Source organism: Sapajus apella, unplaced genomic scaffold (genome assembly GCF_009761245.1).
Source record: "Sapajus apella isolate SASKATOON/1434 unplaced genomic scaffold, GSC_monkey_1.0 scaffold83, whole genome shotgun sequence".
Taxonomy (NCBI): domain Eukaryota; kingdom Metazoa; phylum Chordata; class Mammalia; order Primates; family Cebidae; genus Sapajus; species Sapajus apella.
This window is the reverse complement of record NW_022437023.1, coordinates 435,986-453,426: the sequence shown is the minus strand read 5'-3', so window position 1 is coordinate 453,426 and position 17,441 is coordinate 435,986. Positions and strand designations below refer to the sequence as shown.

Sequence of the window (17,441 nt, the reverse complement as noted above, 5' to 3'; positions counted from 1 at the left end):
CCTCGGCCGCCGAAGGATCCCTTCTCACCTGGCTCCTGGCTGCTGTACCCCCAGGGGCCGAATGGAATGGGGGGGCACGCCGCCCCCTCACCCCTTTGCCCTCCAACTGGTATGGAGGAATGAGGCTGGCCATTCCCCTCCCCCACCCCCGTGGCCCTCTCCCGCTCGCCCCCTTCCACGCTCCCATTGGCTGTAAAAGGTTTGAAGGACAAATCTTTCCACTCTCAGGATTCTTTTCTGAACCCCAAGAATCCCCCTCCCGGACTCCCCACCATTGGTTAAGCACTTAAGTGACTGACAACATCTCCGCCCCACAAGGGCCCATTCTCACCTGGATCCTAAAGCCTTCCAGGGGGCCTCCAAAGTTGCCCTCGGCTTGGTACGGGGTATGTAATCCGGGGTGTCAACCCCCCCCGGAAAACGAAGCCTTGTTGGGGGAGGGGGCGTAGCCCCCAGCCCCTCCCTTCCCGACCGGGCTGGGGGTTGGGGAGACATTGGGGCCGCGCCGCCACGTCAGCAGCACCCAGATTGGCTGACCGGGGTCACGTGCCCGCTGTCCCCCCCATCTCCCCCAGCCACGAGGACCAGTTTTCCAAACGTTCCTGGGGGTCGCGCAAGGGGCCAAGGGTTCCGCATGGCCCAAGCCTATGTTCTGAAACCCAGAGCGCTATAATGCTGCTGCTTTTCCAAATCCCTAGCTTCCTATCCCGCAGTCGTCGACTCTGTCCCCCCCCCTCGCCTCTCGGTACTGGTTCAGCATGGCCGCTGCAGCCCAGGAACACACATAGCGCAGGCGCAAGGGTGCGTTCTGACTGGGGGAGGGGAAAAGCGTGCCGGAGGCCGCGGGGAGAGCCGTAGAGCGCATGCGTCCAGGCCAGGACCACAGGTCGGGCGACTGAGCTCCGAGCTCGCTCAGTTGGTGGGGCGGGAGCCCGCGCCCGGCGCCCGGCGCCCGGCGCCGACTTCCTGCCTCAATGCCCCCTCCCCCACTACCTGCGGCCTAGCGAGACAGCCCCGGGCGCTCAGGCTTCTTTCATCCTCGGTAGCTGTAAGGTGCTGCTTGGCTGATCCTGGCCGGAATCCAGTGGAAGCGCGCGCCGCTGAGCCCCTGTCAGCGGAGGAGAATGGGGCCTGGACCTGCAGATGTGAGGGTCTGCAGAGAGGGGCCCCTTCCCTGGTGTCCTATGGTGTGCGATCACTGGAGAGGGAGTTTCTCGCCCTCGTCGCACCTGCAGCGCGGGGAGATGAGATTTGGATTTCGTTTTCGGCTTAGTCTTAGCCTGTTAACCTCTCCGTTCCCTGAACCTGTGCCAAACTTTAATTTAGTGAAACCTGTGAATCACTGGACAACTCTTCTTTCTACGGTATTTACCAGCTAATTACTTTTCCTTCTCTATTAATCTCGTGGTGGACCGTTTAAACCTCTTGTACTCCTAAAGTTTTGACCTCTACTCTCTCAGTTTTGAATGAATCCCCCCAAAATTTTGGAATTGGTAACGTAAAATGTTAACGGTGGTTCGATTGCCAGCTAAAACGTAAGCCTTTAATTTGTCATTAGCCGATAACCGCTCCCTTGATTCCCCAGAGTATGGTCCACATTTTCACGCTGTAGACCCTAATCTCTCCCCACCGGCAGATGACACCTCACAGAACAGAAACGCCAACTTGCAGAACACGTGGCCTCCCATTTCCCACCTGCAAACTGGGTCAAGTGTGTATTCCTTTCCCATTTCACTAGAGATCCTCTCTTCGGTTTAAGGAAATCCTTTATTATTGACCTGGTCAACCTTCTCTATTGCCCAGAGCCTGTCCTTCCTTCTCCGCCCTTTGACCTTTTTAACTTTTGGTTTCCCGGCTAACAGAAAGCATAACCCTCTCAATGTCACGCCCTCTTCGAGACTCGTTTACCTTTCAGCTCCCTTGCACAGCCAAGACCTGAAATTGAAATTATCCTTACCATCTAAATTCTTTCTCACCCTCTCTCTCCCCATCCCCACTCTTCAAGCTACCTCTGCCAGGCTCCTACCACCAAAACTTTTCTGGCAAATCTCACCAAGAACCGCCTAATTGGCAAAGTCAGGAAGCACTTTTCAGTTCTCACCTTATTTGACCTCTGAAGCATTTCACATTTGATCATGTTTCCTTCCTGACATTCTCTCTACCCTTGATTTCTATGATCACGCTCACTTGTTTCTTTTCCTGTTTGTCTAACTGTACCTCTCCAGTCTCAGAGGATTTTTCTTCTTAGCCCCTTTTCGTGTGTTGATGTTTGCTATGATTATGCCTGTTTGCTTCTAGTTCTATTAAACTTCTCTAGGTAATCTGACTCTATGGCTCAAAGCCTCTCAAGTCTGTATCTTTAGTTCAGACAGCTCTCTCAGCTAAACTTCCTACTAAATATTCCTACTTTAATAACTCTCAGACACCAGTATGTTCATAATTGATGCAGTCTCTAGACACTCTAGACCTGTTCTTTCTTTTCTGTTATCCTGAGTAATGGTGGCTATTTAGTCACAAAGCGTGTAATCTGGGAGCCCATTCTTGATTTCCTTTTCTCTCACCTTTACAGACTCACGATTTTGCCTCTTAACTATCCATCAACTCACTCATCTGTCCTAGTTCTATCACCTGAGCTATACCAACAGTCTCCTTAATTATTTCCTAGACACATGGCTATCTGGATTTAAATTAACACAATTTTAAATTTAGTTCCTCAGTATACTAGCCACATTTTAAGTTCTCAATAGCCACCTGTGACTAGTGGCTGTCATAGGGGAAAGCACAGATTATTGAACATTTGTGTCATTGCAAGAAGTTCTTATTTTTCCTTCCATTTCCCCTAACCCCTCCACCCCCACCCCCATTCAGGAGGTGGAGTCTTGCTCTGTCACTCAGGCTGGAGTGCAGTGGCTCGGTCTTGGCTCACTGCAACCTCCGCCTCTCAGGTTCAAGCAATTTTTCTGCCTCAGCCTCCTGAGTAACTGGGATTATGGGCACCTGCCACCACACCAGGCTAAATTTTGTATTTTTAGTAGAGAACAGGGTTTCACCATGTGGGCCAGGCTGGTCTGGAACTCCTGATCTCGTGATCTGCCCATCTCAGTTTCCCAAAGTGCTGGGATTACAGGTGTGAGCCCCCATGCCTGGCCTCATTGCAAGTTCTGGTGGGCAATGCTGCTTTAGACTTTCCTCTCTGCCTCTGCCATGATACTGCCAGGAGAGAGCTTTCCAAAATATAGCCCTGGCCGTATCTCTTTTTTAAATTCTATGTTAATTCCTCACTGACTATGCGATAAAGTCCAAATTCCTATGTTTGCAAGAACAGGCTGCCTAGCTTTTGAGCCTCATGTCTAGCCACTTCCTCTTGGGCCCTATATTCCAGCTATATTGAACTGTTTCCCAGACACATCATTTCGTTTCACGCCTCTGTGTTTTACACATGTGCGCTTTGTATATGGAGTAGGCTTTTCCCCAATCTATGTAAGCCCAAATACCAACATCTCTGAAAAGCTTAATGTTACCTTTCAAGTTGAGCTGTCTGCTCATTCTTTGGTGTCCCTTCCTCTTATGATTATACTTTCCACAGTGAGTAGCATTTGTGTGATTACATGTTTCTGTCTACTACTAGACCTTGATCTTGGAGAGCAGGACCATAATGTATTCTTTTTTTTCTTGCTTTCTTTTCTTTTTCATATTCCCAGATCCTGTCATAGTATCTGGCCAATATGAGGTCCTCACAAATCGAGCAAATATTGAGGTGAGTTGATGTGTAAGTATGTGACTTAGGTAAGAGTGCGATGTGTATGTTTTATGGGGCATCATGTATAGGGGAATAATCATAGACAAAATTAATGCCTTCAAACATATCTGAGACATTAGAATTGTGTGGGGAAAGACAGAAGTAGAACAGCACAGCACAGGTTATTGTCACAGAAAATAGTCTAGTTCAATCTAGCCAGAACATAAGCTATAAGAAGTAGAGCAGGCAAATAGAAAATGGGAGGTAAATTTATGTTAGGGAACACATTATGGAGAGTTTTCAGCTGTTAAGTTTGGAACCAGTGAGTAACTGAAATTTTTCAACCAGTGACTTGATCAGAATTATGTTGTTAGATTGGAACTCTGTCTTCCAGTGGTTGGCACTGTCCGTGTTAATAAACATCAAATTAAAATGACAAGGGGTTGGAATATTATCACCCTCAGTTTTCAAATGAAACAACAGAAGCAAAGGATGTCTTAGTCTGTTTTCTGATGCTATCACAGAATACCACAGACTGGTAATTTATAAACAATAGATGCTGGGAAGTCCAACAGCATGGCATTGGCAGCTGGTAAGGGCCTTGTGCATCATCCCAAGGCAGAAGGGCAAACGAGCACATGAGATGGAGGGAGAATGGGGGCCAGAACATACCTTTTTAAATGGGAACCCGTACCTACAATAGCAGCATTAATCCATTCATGAGAGCAGAGACCCCATGACCTAATTAACTCTTAAAAGATCCCACTTCTTAATATTGTCACAATAGCAATTAATTTCAACAAGAGTTTTGGAGGGGAAATTCAAACCATAGCAGATATTATTTATCTAAGGTCACACTTTTGGTAAGCAGTAGAATTGGAATTTGAACCCAGCTGACTCTGGGTGGTATATTATTCTGGTTACTAGGCACAGCTGGGAGTTTAAGATCCAAGACTGAAGTTGGAGAAAAAAAGATTAGGAAAAGTAAATTTGAGACTTACTGTTGAAGTGATGTTTGAATCAGCCATGAAGGTAGCTGAGGTTTATAAAGGAGAGGGTATAAATACAATTTAGGGTGAAGGATTGAGCTTTAGGCTAGAGCCTCATACAGGAAGCAAGAATAAGAAGTGGAACCAATGGAAGATCTCAAACCAGAAGGAAAAGCAGAGCAACATAATGTGAGGAAGCTAGAACAGGAGATGGTTCCAGGAATGATTTCATGTTTATTGAATGAATGATTAAATCAGGACTTCTTAAGCTTTTTATGTGCCATCAGCATTTTTGTCAGTTTGGTGAAGCCTTTGGATCTTGTCTGATGATATTTGTAAATGCATAAAATGAAATGTAAACTACAGTTATTGAAATACAGAGGTCCCCCCTTATCTGCAGTTTCACTTTCTGTGATTTCAGTTACCCAAGGTCAGCCCTGGTCTAAAAATAAGTACAATAAGATACTTTGTATATGAGACAGAAAGACCATATTCACATAACATTTATTACAGTATAATTGTCCTATTTTATTGTTGTTGTTAATCTCTTCCTGTCCTAATTTGTAAATTAAACTTTATTGTAAGTACATCTGTGGCTAGGAAGAAACTGTAAAATCAGATTTGGTGCTACGTGGGGGGCATTACTGTATTTAAAGAAATGTGTGATGATCTAGTAGTATGTGTTTCTTTATTAATACAATACAGTGTTTCTTTACTAATACATAAAAAGGATGATTTATTGGCAAGTTCAACAACTCCCATAATTGTAAGTGATATTTTGAGATGTCTGTAACAACTATAATGTGATATGAAAATATTAATTGATGGTGTTTTCCTTGATGACAGTGTTACAGTTACTGGCTGTTACTACAAAGATTTATTTTCTATATTCAGAAAATTAAATTTCAATGAGAGTTTTTTGAAAATAAAGATGACAGGCCAGGCACGGTGGCTCACACCTATAATCCTAGCACTTTGGGAGGCTGAGGCAGGTGGATTACCTGAAGTTGAGAGTTCAAGACCACCCTGACCAACATGGAGAAACCTGTCTCTACTAAAAATACAAAATTAGCTGGGCATGGTGGTGCATATCTGTAATCCCAGCTACTCAGGAGGCTGAGGCAGGAGAATTGCGTGAACCCAGGAGGCGGAGGTTGTGGTGAGCTGAGATCATGCATTGCACTCCAACCTGGGAAACAAGAGTGAAACTCCATCTCAAAAAAAAGAAAGATGACTTTTTAAATTTTCATCCAAGTTTATGGACCTCTGAATTCTTTTGTTTTTCTTTGAAAACTTTTTTATTGATATATAATAATTGTATATGGGGTACATGTGATGTTTTGATACATACAGAAGATGTGTAAGGATCAGGGTAATTAGTATATCCATCACTTCAAATATTTATTTTTTTCTGTTGGTAGCATTTCAAATCTACTCTGGTAACTATTTTGAACACGATAACTATCGAACACTGTAGAACTTACTCTTTCAATTTAACTGTATTTTTGTAACCATTAATGAATCTCTCTTCATCTACTCCTGCCCTTTCCCAGCCTCTGGTCACCATCATTCTACCCTCTACCTCCATAAGACCAACTTTTTTAGCTCCCACATAAGAGAATATGTAATATTTTTCTTTCTGTGCCTGACTTATTTCATTAACATAATGACTTCTAATTCCATCCATGTTGCTGCAAAATGACAGGATTTCATTCTTTTTTATGGCTGAATAATATCCATTTTATATATATATACACCACATTTTCGTTATCCAGTCACTTGATAGATATTTAGATTGATTCCATGTCTTGGCTACTGTGGGTAGTGCTGCAATAAATATAGGTGTGTACACATCTCTTTGATATGCTGATATCCTTTCTTTTGGATATATACCCAGCAGTGGGATTGCTGAATCATGTAGTAGATCTGCTCTTAGTTGTTTGAGAAACCTTTATACAGTTTTCCAAAGTGGCTATGTTAATTTACATTTCTACCATCAGTATGTGAGCATTTCCCTTTCTCTGCATCCTCACCAGTATTTCTTATCTGTGTCTTTTTTATAACAGCCATTTTAAGTAGATTCAGATGATATCTCATTGTGGTTTTGATTTGCATTTTCCTGATGATTAGTGATGTCAAGCATTTTTTCATATGCTCGTTGGCCATTTGTATGTCTTTTGAGAAATGTCTATTCAGATCATTTGCCCATTTTCAAATGGGATTATTTGGAGGTTTTTTGCTGTTGAGTTTGAGTTCCTTATGTATTCTGGTTATTAATCCCTTATCAGATGGCTAGTTTGCACATACTTTTTTCCCATTCTGAAAGTTGTCTCTTCGCTTTGTTGATATATATTCTGGTTATTAATCCCTTATCAGATAGCTAGCTTGTACATATTTTTTCCCATTCTGAAGTTTGTTTCTTCACTCTGTTGATTGTTTCCTGTGGCAGAAGCTTTTTATCTTGATGTAATCCCATTTATCTATTTTTGCTTTCGTTGCCTGTGCTTTTGAAGTCTTATACCAAAAAAATGTTTGCTTGGGCCAAAGTCTTGAGCATTTCCCCAGTATTTTGTTATAGTAGTTTTATAGTTTCAGGTCTTACATTTCAGTTTTTAATCTATTTTGATTTAATTTTTGTATTCAATGAGAAATGATGTCCAGTTGTATTTTTCTGCATATTGTTATCCAGCACCATTTAATGAAGATAGTGTCCTCTTCAACAAAGGTACTAAGTACTGACTATCTTAGTACCTTTGTTGAAAGTCAGTTGGCTATGAATATGTGGATCTATTATTTCTGTGTTCTTTATTCAGCTCTATTGGTCTATGAATTGTTTTTATCCCAATATCATGCTCTTTTAGTTACTATAGGTTTGTAGTATATTTTGAAGTCAGGTAGTATGATGCCTCCAGCTTTGTTCTTTTTGTTCAGCATAGCTTTGACTATTTAGTGTCTTCTGTGGTTCCATAAGAATTTTAGGTTTGTGTTTTCTATTTCTGCAAATAATGTCTTTGGTATTTTGATAGGAATTGCAACAAATCTGTAGATTGCTTTTGGTAGTACAGTCATTTTCAGAATACAAATTCTTCTAATCTATGAACACAGAATGTCTTTCCATTTTTTTGTGACCTCTTCAGTTTCTTTCCTCAGTGTTTCATGGTTTTCCTTGTAGAAATCTCTCACCTCTTTGGTTTATTTTAGTTATTTTATTTTGTTTTGGGTTATTTTTGTATTTGTTGAAAATAGGATTACTTTCTTTAATTTCTTTTTCCGTTAGTTTACTGTTTGTATGCAGAAGCACCATTGATTTTTATATGACAATTTTGTATCCGGCAACTTTACTGAATGTATCAGTTCTAAGAGGTTTTGTGTGTGTGGAGCTTTTAGTGTTTTGTATGTATAATATCATTTTGTCTGCAAACAAGAATAGTTTGGCTTCCTTCTTTCCAATTTGAATGACCTTTATTATTTTTTTTCTCTTGCCTAATTGCTCTGACTAGAACTAGACCTCTGATTGCTATTGCATTTGGACTGCAGGTTAAAAACCCTTCTTCTGATTGAAAGAGGAATGAGACCCTGTGGCAAGGTGTGAGGGAATGAAGACAGAAAAAAACTCACTGGTTTGGTAACTGGGGGCCATTACTGATATTGGAGAGTAGGTTCTATAGTCTGGGAATACAATAGAGTATGGGGACCTGAAAACCCAGACCAAGTAATAAAGAGTATGGTAGGAAGGAGAGAGCTATTTATGTTTTTTGAGAGGGAAAGTGAGAGCTACCTTCATAAGAAGATGTATTGGATTTATTTAATCCATACTCCGGATCAAATTAGAATCCAGAGTATGAGGGACCTGACATCCCAGGCTAAATAATTGAGACTGAATATAGTGGAAAGGAGAGTTACTTGTTTTTTGAAAGGAAAAGGAAGGTAGCTACCTTTGTAAGAAGATTTCGTTGTAGGATTGATTTGTTTATTTGGCAACCGTGGAGTGGTTTTGGAGAGACTGGCGGTAGGTCAGTTAGGAACCTAACGCATTCACCCAGAAGAAGGAATAAAGTAGTCATGACATCAAAAATAATTGAACTTAGAAAAGAACCCCAAATTCTCACTGGGACCCACAGGTCTCACATAGTCTTGCCTCTGGCTTCATCTCCTGTCCTTTGCTATTCCCTAATTATGTTCCAACCACACTGGTCTTCCTTCATTTCCTTGAAGGAGCTAGCCCATTGCCTTCCTCAGGGCCCCTTACATGCTGTTCCCTTGCTAGAACACTGTTTCCCATTCTTTACCTGGCTAAGTCCTACTTCAGATCTCATCTCTATATCACTAGGTTTCCCACTCTGGTTAGTTTATGGATCTCAATTCCTTTCCTTTATGGTATCCTTTATAATTTGTGTTTTATAGATTTGTATGTTTGCTTATTTAATGTCTCTTTATTTTCATTAGACTTTAAGTGTGATGATGGCAGGTATCTGATACACAGCATACTGCTAGACACATAGAAGGTGCCCAATAAATATTTGCTAAAGAAATGAATGAACCTTTCTGAGTCACAGCTTTCTTGTATATATAATGGGGATAATAAATTAAAACCTTATAGATAGTTGTAAGGATTGCTGCGTCATAGTAATGTCACTAAAACGGAAGGATGAATATGGGTATGGTTAAATATACTAAGGTAGAAATAAGAGTTAATGTGGGAGCTGGATGGCCAGGGTTGCTCTGAAACAGGAAGTGGCAGGGAGTAGGAAGAAAACGGTAGTTGGCAAGGAGCTGGGAAGGAGCTAGAATGGAACTGAAAGGGTAGTAGAGTGCATAGGGAAGGTGTGGAGGTGTAGAATGGCTCATAGATATGCCTGATAAGATTTACTTTTGAAACATCTGTGTTAGAAGGGACAATCCATCACTATCTAATACTTGAAGGCTCTTCCATTTTCAGAGACTGGTATCCCATTTGTTCATCAAGTGAATGGTCACTTGTTGGTAGGCCTTCTTGGTGGATTCCGGGAATATATTAAAAAAGTACACCCTCCCCTAAGGACCTGTAGTAGAGGTGAGGTGACTATGAAACAGACATATAAATGGAAGAGAATAATACAATATAAATGATGATAATGGCTGGCACAGGATACCTTGGAAGTGTACTTAATAGGCTACTAATCTGAACTCTGAGTTCAGAGAAGGCTCCCTGAGAGGAGTGAGATTTCTCCTGAAAGGATATATAGAAGTAGATAAGTAGACTTCAGGTCATTAAGGGTCATGACAAGGAAAGTCGATGATTGAGAATCATGGAAGGTTTTCATGCAGAAGTGTAATATGATCAACTAAGCATAACAAAAATATCCTTCTGGCAGCATGGTCAAAAGTAATAAGATTGGAGAGAGAGAGAGCAACCGACCAATTATAAGAAAGTTGCAATAACCTGGTGAAAACCGAACACTGAAGACCTGGACCAGTGGGAATGGAAAGAAAAGAAAGGAAGATTCAAGAGCTATTAGAAAGGTGGAATTGTTAGGGCAATTGGATGGGAAGGTTTGAGGAAGATGGGGTCCTCAAGGATGACCCACATTTGTAGCTCAGGTGGACATCTTGTTATTCACTGAAGTCTTAAATATAGGAGACGAGTTGGAATATATTGGAAAGGGAAAGTGATGAGTGTAGTCTTGTGATCTTGAGATGGAGATACATTCAGAGTAGCAATTCCTAAGTCTATTTGCCTATGGAATACCTAATTGGAATTCATTATTGAACCAGCAGTAGGTTTATGAAACATAAAATAGAAAACTAATCAATTTTTTAAACTAATGGCACAGTTTGAAAATTATAAGACATTATAAATATTTGAAACTTCATTCTCTTAGACATTTTTGAGATAATTAGAAGAAATTAACAGATTGGGTTAAATGAAGTTAAGTAATTTATTTTTTATGTTTTTATTTTACTTTAAATGCACACTATCTATGGCATTTCTCCCCATGTTATCCCTCCCCACTCTGCCCTACTCCCCCCAACTGCCCCCAGTGTGTGATGTTCCTCTCCCTGAGTCCACGTGTTCTCATTGTTCAACACCCACCTATGAGTGAGAACACGTGGTGTTTGGCTTTCTGTTCTTGTGTCAGTTTGCTAAGAATGATGGTTTCCAGATTCATCGAAGTCCCTACAAAGGGCACAAACTCATCATTTTTAATGGCTGCGTAGTATTCCATGGTGTATATGTACTATGTTTTCTTTGTCCAGTCTATCATTGATGGGCATTTGGGTTGGTTCCAGGTCCTTGCTATTGTACACAGGGCTGCAATGAACATACGTGTGCCTGTGTCATTAAAGTAGAAAAATTTATAGTTCTTTGGGTATATACCCAGTAATGGGATTGCTGGGTCAAATGGAGACTAAAGCAGGAGGAAGTTGAAACGCTGAATAGACAAATAACAAGGGCTGAAGTAGAGGCAGCAATCAATAGCCTACCAACCACAAAAAGTCCAGGTCCAGATGAGTTCACAGCCGAATTCTACCAGATGTACAAAGAGGAGCTGGTTCCCTTCCTTCTGAAACTGTATCAAACAATACAAAAGGATGGAATCCTCCCTAACTCATTTTATGAGACCAACATCATCCTGATACCAAAAACAGGCAGAGACTCGACTAAAAAAGAAAACTTCAGGCCAATATCTATGTTGAACATTGATGCAAAAATCTTCAATAAAATACTGGCAAACAGATTGCAACAGCACATCAAGAAGCTTATCCATTACGATCAAGTCGGCTTCATCCCGGGGATGCAAGGCTGGTTCAACATACGCAAATCCGTAAACGTAATCCATCATACAAACAGAACCAAAGACAAAAACCACACGATTATCTCAATAGATGCAGAGAAGTCCTTCGACAAAATTCAACAGCTCTTCATGCTAAAAACTCAATAAACTAGGTATCGACGGAACGTATCATAAAATGATAAAAGCTATATATGACAAACCTGTAGCCGATATCATACTGAATGGGCAAAAGCTGGAAGAATTCCCTTTGAAATCAGGCACTAGACAAGGATGCCCTCTCTCACGCCTCCTATTCAATATAGTATTGGAAGTTCTAGCCAGAGCAATCAGGCAAGAAAAAGAAATAAAGGGTATTCAATTAGGAAAGGAGGAAGTCAAACTGTCTCTATTTGCAGATGACATGATTGTATATCTAGAAGACCCCATCGTCTCGGCCCAAAATCTTCTCAAACTGATAAGCAACTTCAGCAAAGTCTCAGGATACAAAATCAACGTGCAGAAATCGCAAGCATTCCTGTATACCAATAACAGACAGAGAGCCAAATCAAGAGCAAACTCCCATTCACAATTGCTACAAAGAGAATAAAATACCTAGGAATACAACTAACAAAGGATGTAAAGGACCTCTTCGAGGAGAACTACAAACCACTGCTCAACAAAATAAGAGAGGACACAACAGCTGGAGAAACATTCCATGCTCATGGTTAGGAAGAATTAATATCATGAAAATGGCCATACTCCCCAAAATAATCTATAGATTCAACACTATCCCCATCAGGCTACCAATGACCTTCTTCACAGAACTGGAAAAAATCACTTTAAACTTCATATGGAATCACAAGAGAGCCCGCATAGCCAATACAATACTAAGCAAAAAGAAGTTAAGTAATTTTTAATTTTACTGGTTGTGGTGATGGCATTATAGTTTTGTTAAAAAAAAAAGGTTATTTTCTATTATAGATATGCCTAGAAGTATTTACTGGTGAAATGTAATGACAGAATTTGTTTAAAATGCTCCCCCCCCCAAAAAAAATGCAGAACAATAGATGAAACAAGAGTGGAAGAATGTTAAATGTTGAAAATTGTTAAAATTCATGAGAGTACATTGGAGTTTATGAGATTCTTCTGTGTGTGCTTGGAGTTTTTCAAAGTAAAAAAAAAAAAAACTTTTAGTCAGAGGTTCAAAGGAAATTGTGGAGTATACAATTTTAAATTAATAAATCAATATTGAATCATATGATAAGTGTAATTTGAATATGTGATAAGTGACAGACCAGAGATCAGCAAGTAGATGACATCTGTCACCTAGGTAGTTAGGAAGTGTTATTTGAGCATTAGTAAACAGATGTAACCATATGTTTATGCCTCAGATGATCTCATACAATTGTCTGAGATGTCATATGTTGAAAATAGCTGTATTGAGGTGGTAACTTTTCTTTTTTTTTTCCTTCTTGCCTTCAACCAAATTTATGGCTCAAATTCATTTATTTTTTTTTTCTTTTTTAAAAAGAAAAAGAAAAAAAAAAGAAAGAAATAGAGAAAAAAAGAAAAAAAAGAATTAAAAAAAAGAAAGAATGAAGGAGAGGAAGAAAGAGGAAGAGAAAAAGGGAGAGAGAACGGGAGTATTGCTTTATTGCCCAGGCTAGAATGCAGTCTAAAAATGGGTATTGAAAACCTCTTTTATGCCAATAATTGTGCTTAACAATGGAGACAGGAAGGAATAAGGGAGGAAAATAACAAACAAGCAGCCAACCAATATTTCATTTAAACCTATGAAATGCTATGCAATTACTGAGGAGTGATTTACTTTGAATTATGTAGTCACTTTTAGAGTAGCTGTGATGTAGAATGTATGTTTTGTGTATTTGAAGTGGAAAGTTCTATAAACGTTTTTTAAGTTTACTTGTTCCGGGTCTGAGTTCAAGTCCTGGATATCCTTGTTAATTTTCTGTCTCATTGATCTAATATTGACAATGTGATGTTAAAGTCTCCCACTATTATTGTGTGGGAGTATAAGTCTCTTTATAAGTCATTAAGAACTTGTCTTATGTATCTGGGTGCTCCTATATTGGGTGCGTATATATTTAGGATCGTTAGCTTTTCTTGTTGCATTGATCCTTTTACCATTATGTAATGTCCTTCTTTGCCTCTTTTGATCTTGTTGCTTTAAAGTCTATTTTATCAGAAGCGAGAATTGCAACTCCTGCTTTTTCTTTCTTTCTTTCTTTCTTTTTGCTCTCCATTTGGTTAGTAAATCTTCCTCCATCCCTTTGTTTTGAGTCTTTGTGTATCCTTGCATGTGAGATGGGTCTGGATGCAGCATACCGATGGGTTTTGGCTTTTTATCTACTTTGCCTGTCTGTATCTTTTGATTGGGGGATTTAGTCGATTTAAATTTAGGATTAGTAATAATATATGTGAGTTTAATACTGCCATTTGATGCTAGCTGCCTGTTTTGCCCATTAGTTGATGTAAATTCTTTATTATGTTGATACTTTTTACTTTTTGGTATATTTTTGGAAAGGCTGATACTGGTTGTTCCTTTCTATGTGTAGTGCTTCTTTCAGAAGTTCTTGTAAAGCAGGCCTGGTGGTGATGAAATCTCTAAGTACTTGCTTGTTCACAAAAGATTTTATTTTTCCTTCGCTTGTGAAGCTTAGTTTGGCTGGATAAGAAATTGAGGTGATAACTTTTCATATGATTCTCCTTCTCTAGGAATAGCTCTAATCCATAGAGGTGATACTGTATCTGGCCACAACCAATGAATCCAGTGGTACATACCTAATACAAGCTGAGCTAGTAAAAGAGTCTCTGCCAGCAAAGCAAAATTTGAAAGATAAAGAGGCAGGAGGCCTTCGCAGGTGAGCATATTATTGGCAACTCAACCTCTGCTGCTAAAGTCCCTATGGCTGTTCTACCTGAGGCTAGCTTATCCAACTATTACTTTTATTCCATGAGTCAGATCAGTATGTTTACAATAAATCCTAATTTTAAAAATTTAAGTTAGCTAAAATTGGTTTCTATTGCTTGCAAATAAAATAGACTTAATAAATACAATAAATTGTTACATAATAAAAATTATTATATAAACATGTTTGATGTATTATGTCTATGTTGAAATAAATTCAAAAATAAAAGATTGGTATCATTAAACTTACTTTTTTTATTTCTTGAATGCTATTATCTTATTGCACAGCATTCAAGTGGAGATAACCAGAAGCCATTGGTATATGGGTAGTGTGGAACTCAGAGCAAGATCTGAGCTGAAGAGGTAAGCTTGGAAGACATTAGCAAATGGGTGCTAACTGAAGGCTGTGGGAGTAAATGAGACCATCCAGGGCAAGTGTATAGTCTAAGAAGAGTAAAGGTTGGGGACAAAACTCCAGGGAACACCAATACTTAAAGGGTTGCTGAAAGAAAGGAGTCCCAAAGGGACTGAAAAGGGGATGCCAAAAAAGTAGGAGGAGAAACTAGGAGAGAGTGCCATCAGGGATGCCAAAAATTTGACCAATTTAGGAGGTAGGGTATGGCCAACAGTGTCAAATGTTGCGGAGACTGTAGGAGTTCATTTGATTTGGCAACACAAAAGTATTGGTGAACAATTGCATTGTTGAGAGTTAAAAGATTAAATGGCAAGTATGAGAGTGGGGCCACAGTTGCCCATGACTTTTCTAAGAAATTTGACCCTGCCAGGGGAAAAAATAGAGTCCATTTTAAATGCTAGAAAGGGATGCAGAGCTGACTGTTAGAAAGCCAGAGCCTCCTGGGTTTACCGGTGCTGTGCCATTATTTTTGGAGGCATTCATAGCTAATGACAAAGTAGACAGTGAACTACTGCAAGGCAGAACTGGCTGCCTTGCTCATCTCTTGCCCGCAATGATCACTTTCCAAACTGATGAGAGACTATTCCCAAGATACTTACGATGGAGGTAGTTGGGAAGTCCTAGTGGGGAAGGATTACACAGAGGGAAGAGTAACTATAAATGTTTGAACTTGTTACCATTTAAACTGAGATTATAGAAGGGGAGAATGGAGTTCTCCCCATAGTTCTCACCAAGACTATGGTGAGGGGTGGTTATGTTTCTCCTCACTCTGGTCTTGTCTACACTGTGCTCTGGATGGATAACTTGGACCCCTCTGCCTTGTTCCTCTCACCCAGAGCAATTGCAGTGTCTGCTGTGCCTATTTCTATGCCCTTCCACCCAGTCTACTTTCTCCTGTTCTTCCCCAGATCTCCTTCCAAATAAACTGGTATAACTGGCACAAAGCGTTCGTTTGATTGCCAATCCAATAATAAGGGGACTGAGGTTCTTCTTTGAAAGGTTGGTTTATCTGGGGTTTTCATCCTAATTCTGACCACATGTGTAGAGCATCATTCAGCACACTATGGGCTGTGAGCACAATCTTGCCTACCACCTGTTTTTAAATGGCCTAAAAGCTAAGAATGGTCTTCACATTTTTAAATGGTTGGGAAAAATAAAAGCAAATGAAGAATATTTCGTGACACATGAAAATTACAGGAAATTTGAATTTTAGTGTCCATAAATAAAAAGAGGGCTGTGGACAAAACTCCAGGGAACACCAGTATTTAAAGAGTAGCTGAAAGGAAGGAGTCTATGAGGGAGACAGAGAAGGAGATGCTCGAGAAGTGGGAGGAAAAGTTAGGAGGAAACTAGGAACACAGCCATGCTCTTTCATTTACATACTGCGTGTGGAGCCTTTCGTGCCACAGTTGAGTACTCATGACAGAGATCAGATAGCCCACAACGCCTAAAATATTTGCCATCTGGCCCTTTACAGAAAACGTTTACTAACCCCTGGTTTAGGACTCTAGGTGGCTGTGTCCCATAAGTCTCCCCGCAGTAGTCTTATAAACAACTTCTGTTCCGAGGGGCCTGAGTCTCCCCACTGCCAGAACCACTGATGGGTTAGTCCATAAAGGTTGGGATACTGGGAAATGTTCTTTTGTTTTTTGGGGAGTTACAATGATTTCCAGACCCTAGTCCTACCCTGGCACCCTGCCTCCACCACACAGACACACACACATATCTACACATTGCTGTTCCAGAATATCTAGGAGATCATGGGGCTGTTTTTGTTTTTGGCTATTACTGCTGCTGTTACTTGTTTATCAAAAGAGGGTATGAAGCCAGGTGCAGTGGCATGTGTCTGTAGTCCCCAGCTACTTGGGAGGCTGAGGTGGGAGGGTTGCTTGAACCCAGGGGTTCAAGGCTGTAGTGAGTTATGATTGCACCTGTTAGTAGCCACTGCACTCCAGCCTGGGCAACAGGAGAGACTTTGTCTCAAAAAAAAAAAAAAAAGAGAGGGAAGGTATGAATTTTGAAAGCCTCAGAAACACTGATGGACAATATTCATATATATTAATTTCTCAGATAACTTGATTGCCACATTGGAGCTTTCACACTGCCTCTTCCCCCACCCCTTCTGTCTTTCTCTTTCTTTTCTCTAACAAACTTGAAGCATATACACTGACAGTTTCTTCCTCACCTCCCACTTACTTCTCAGCCCACCACAATCTGGAGTTGACTCCCACTACAACACTGAAACTGCTCTCAATAAATTTGTCAGCCATCTCATAATCACCAAACCTAAGGACATTTTTCAATTTTTCCTTGACTTTTAGTAGTATTCAAAAACGCTGAGCTTGCCCTCCTTCATGATGCATCTCTTTTTTATTTCTCTGATCTGCCTCTACCTTGTTCTTCTCAGTACTCTGGATGCTCCTTGTGCCACCAGATTCTTACAGACCAGGGTATTTCTGTGTATTCATTATTATCTTTTGTCTCAGTGACACGCACACCCTCCGCTACTGTGTTTTGAACTGCTCAGCTTAGGAGTCAGCCAGGTGTGTATTTCTCAGCCTTCCCAGACAGCTGGCTTCCTGTTAGATTCTGCCAGTAGGAGGCACTGGCGGGA

General features: G+C 40.4%; 1 long non-coding RNA gene across 1 annotated transcript; it reads left to right on the top strand.

Annotated features, from left to right (window-relative positions):
• Positions 1 to 876: 876 nt before the first annotated feature.
• LOC116533588 lies at positions 877 to 14,604 on the top strand. Its single transcript, XR_004261359.1, has 3 exons — positions 877 to 1,535; positions 3,702 to 3,757; positions 14,220 to 14,604. It is a non-coding gene; the product is annotated as an uncharacterized LOC116533588 (long non-coding RNA).
• Positions 14,605 to 17,441: the final 2,837 nt, after the last annotated feature.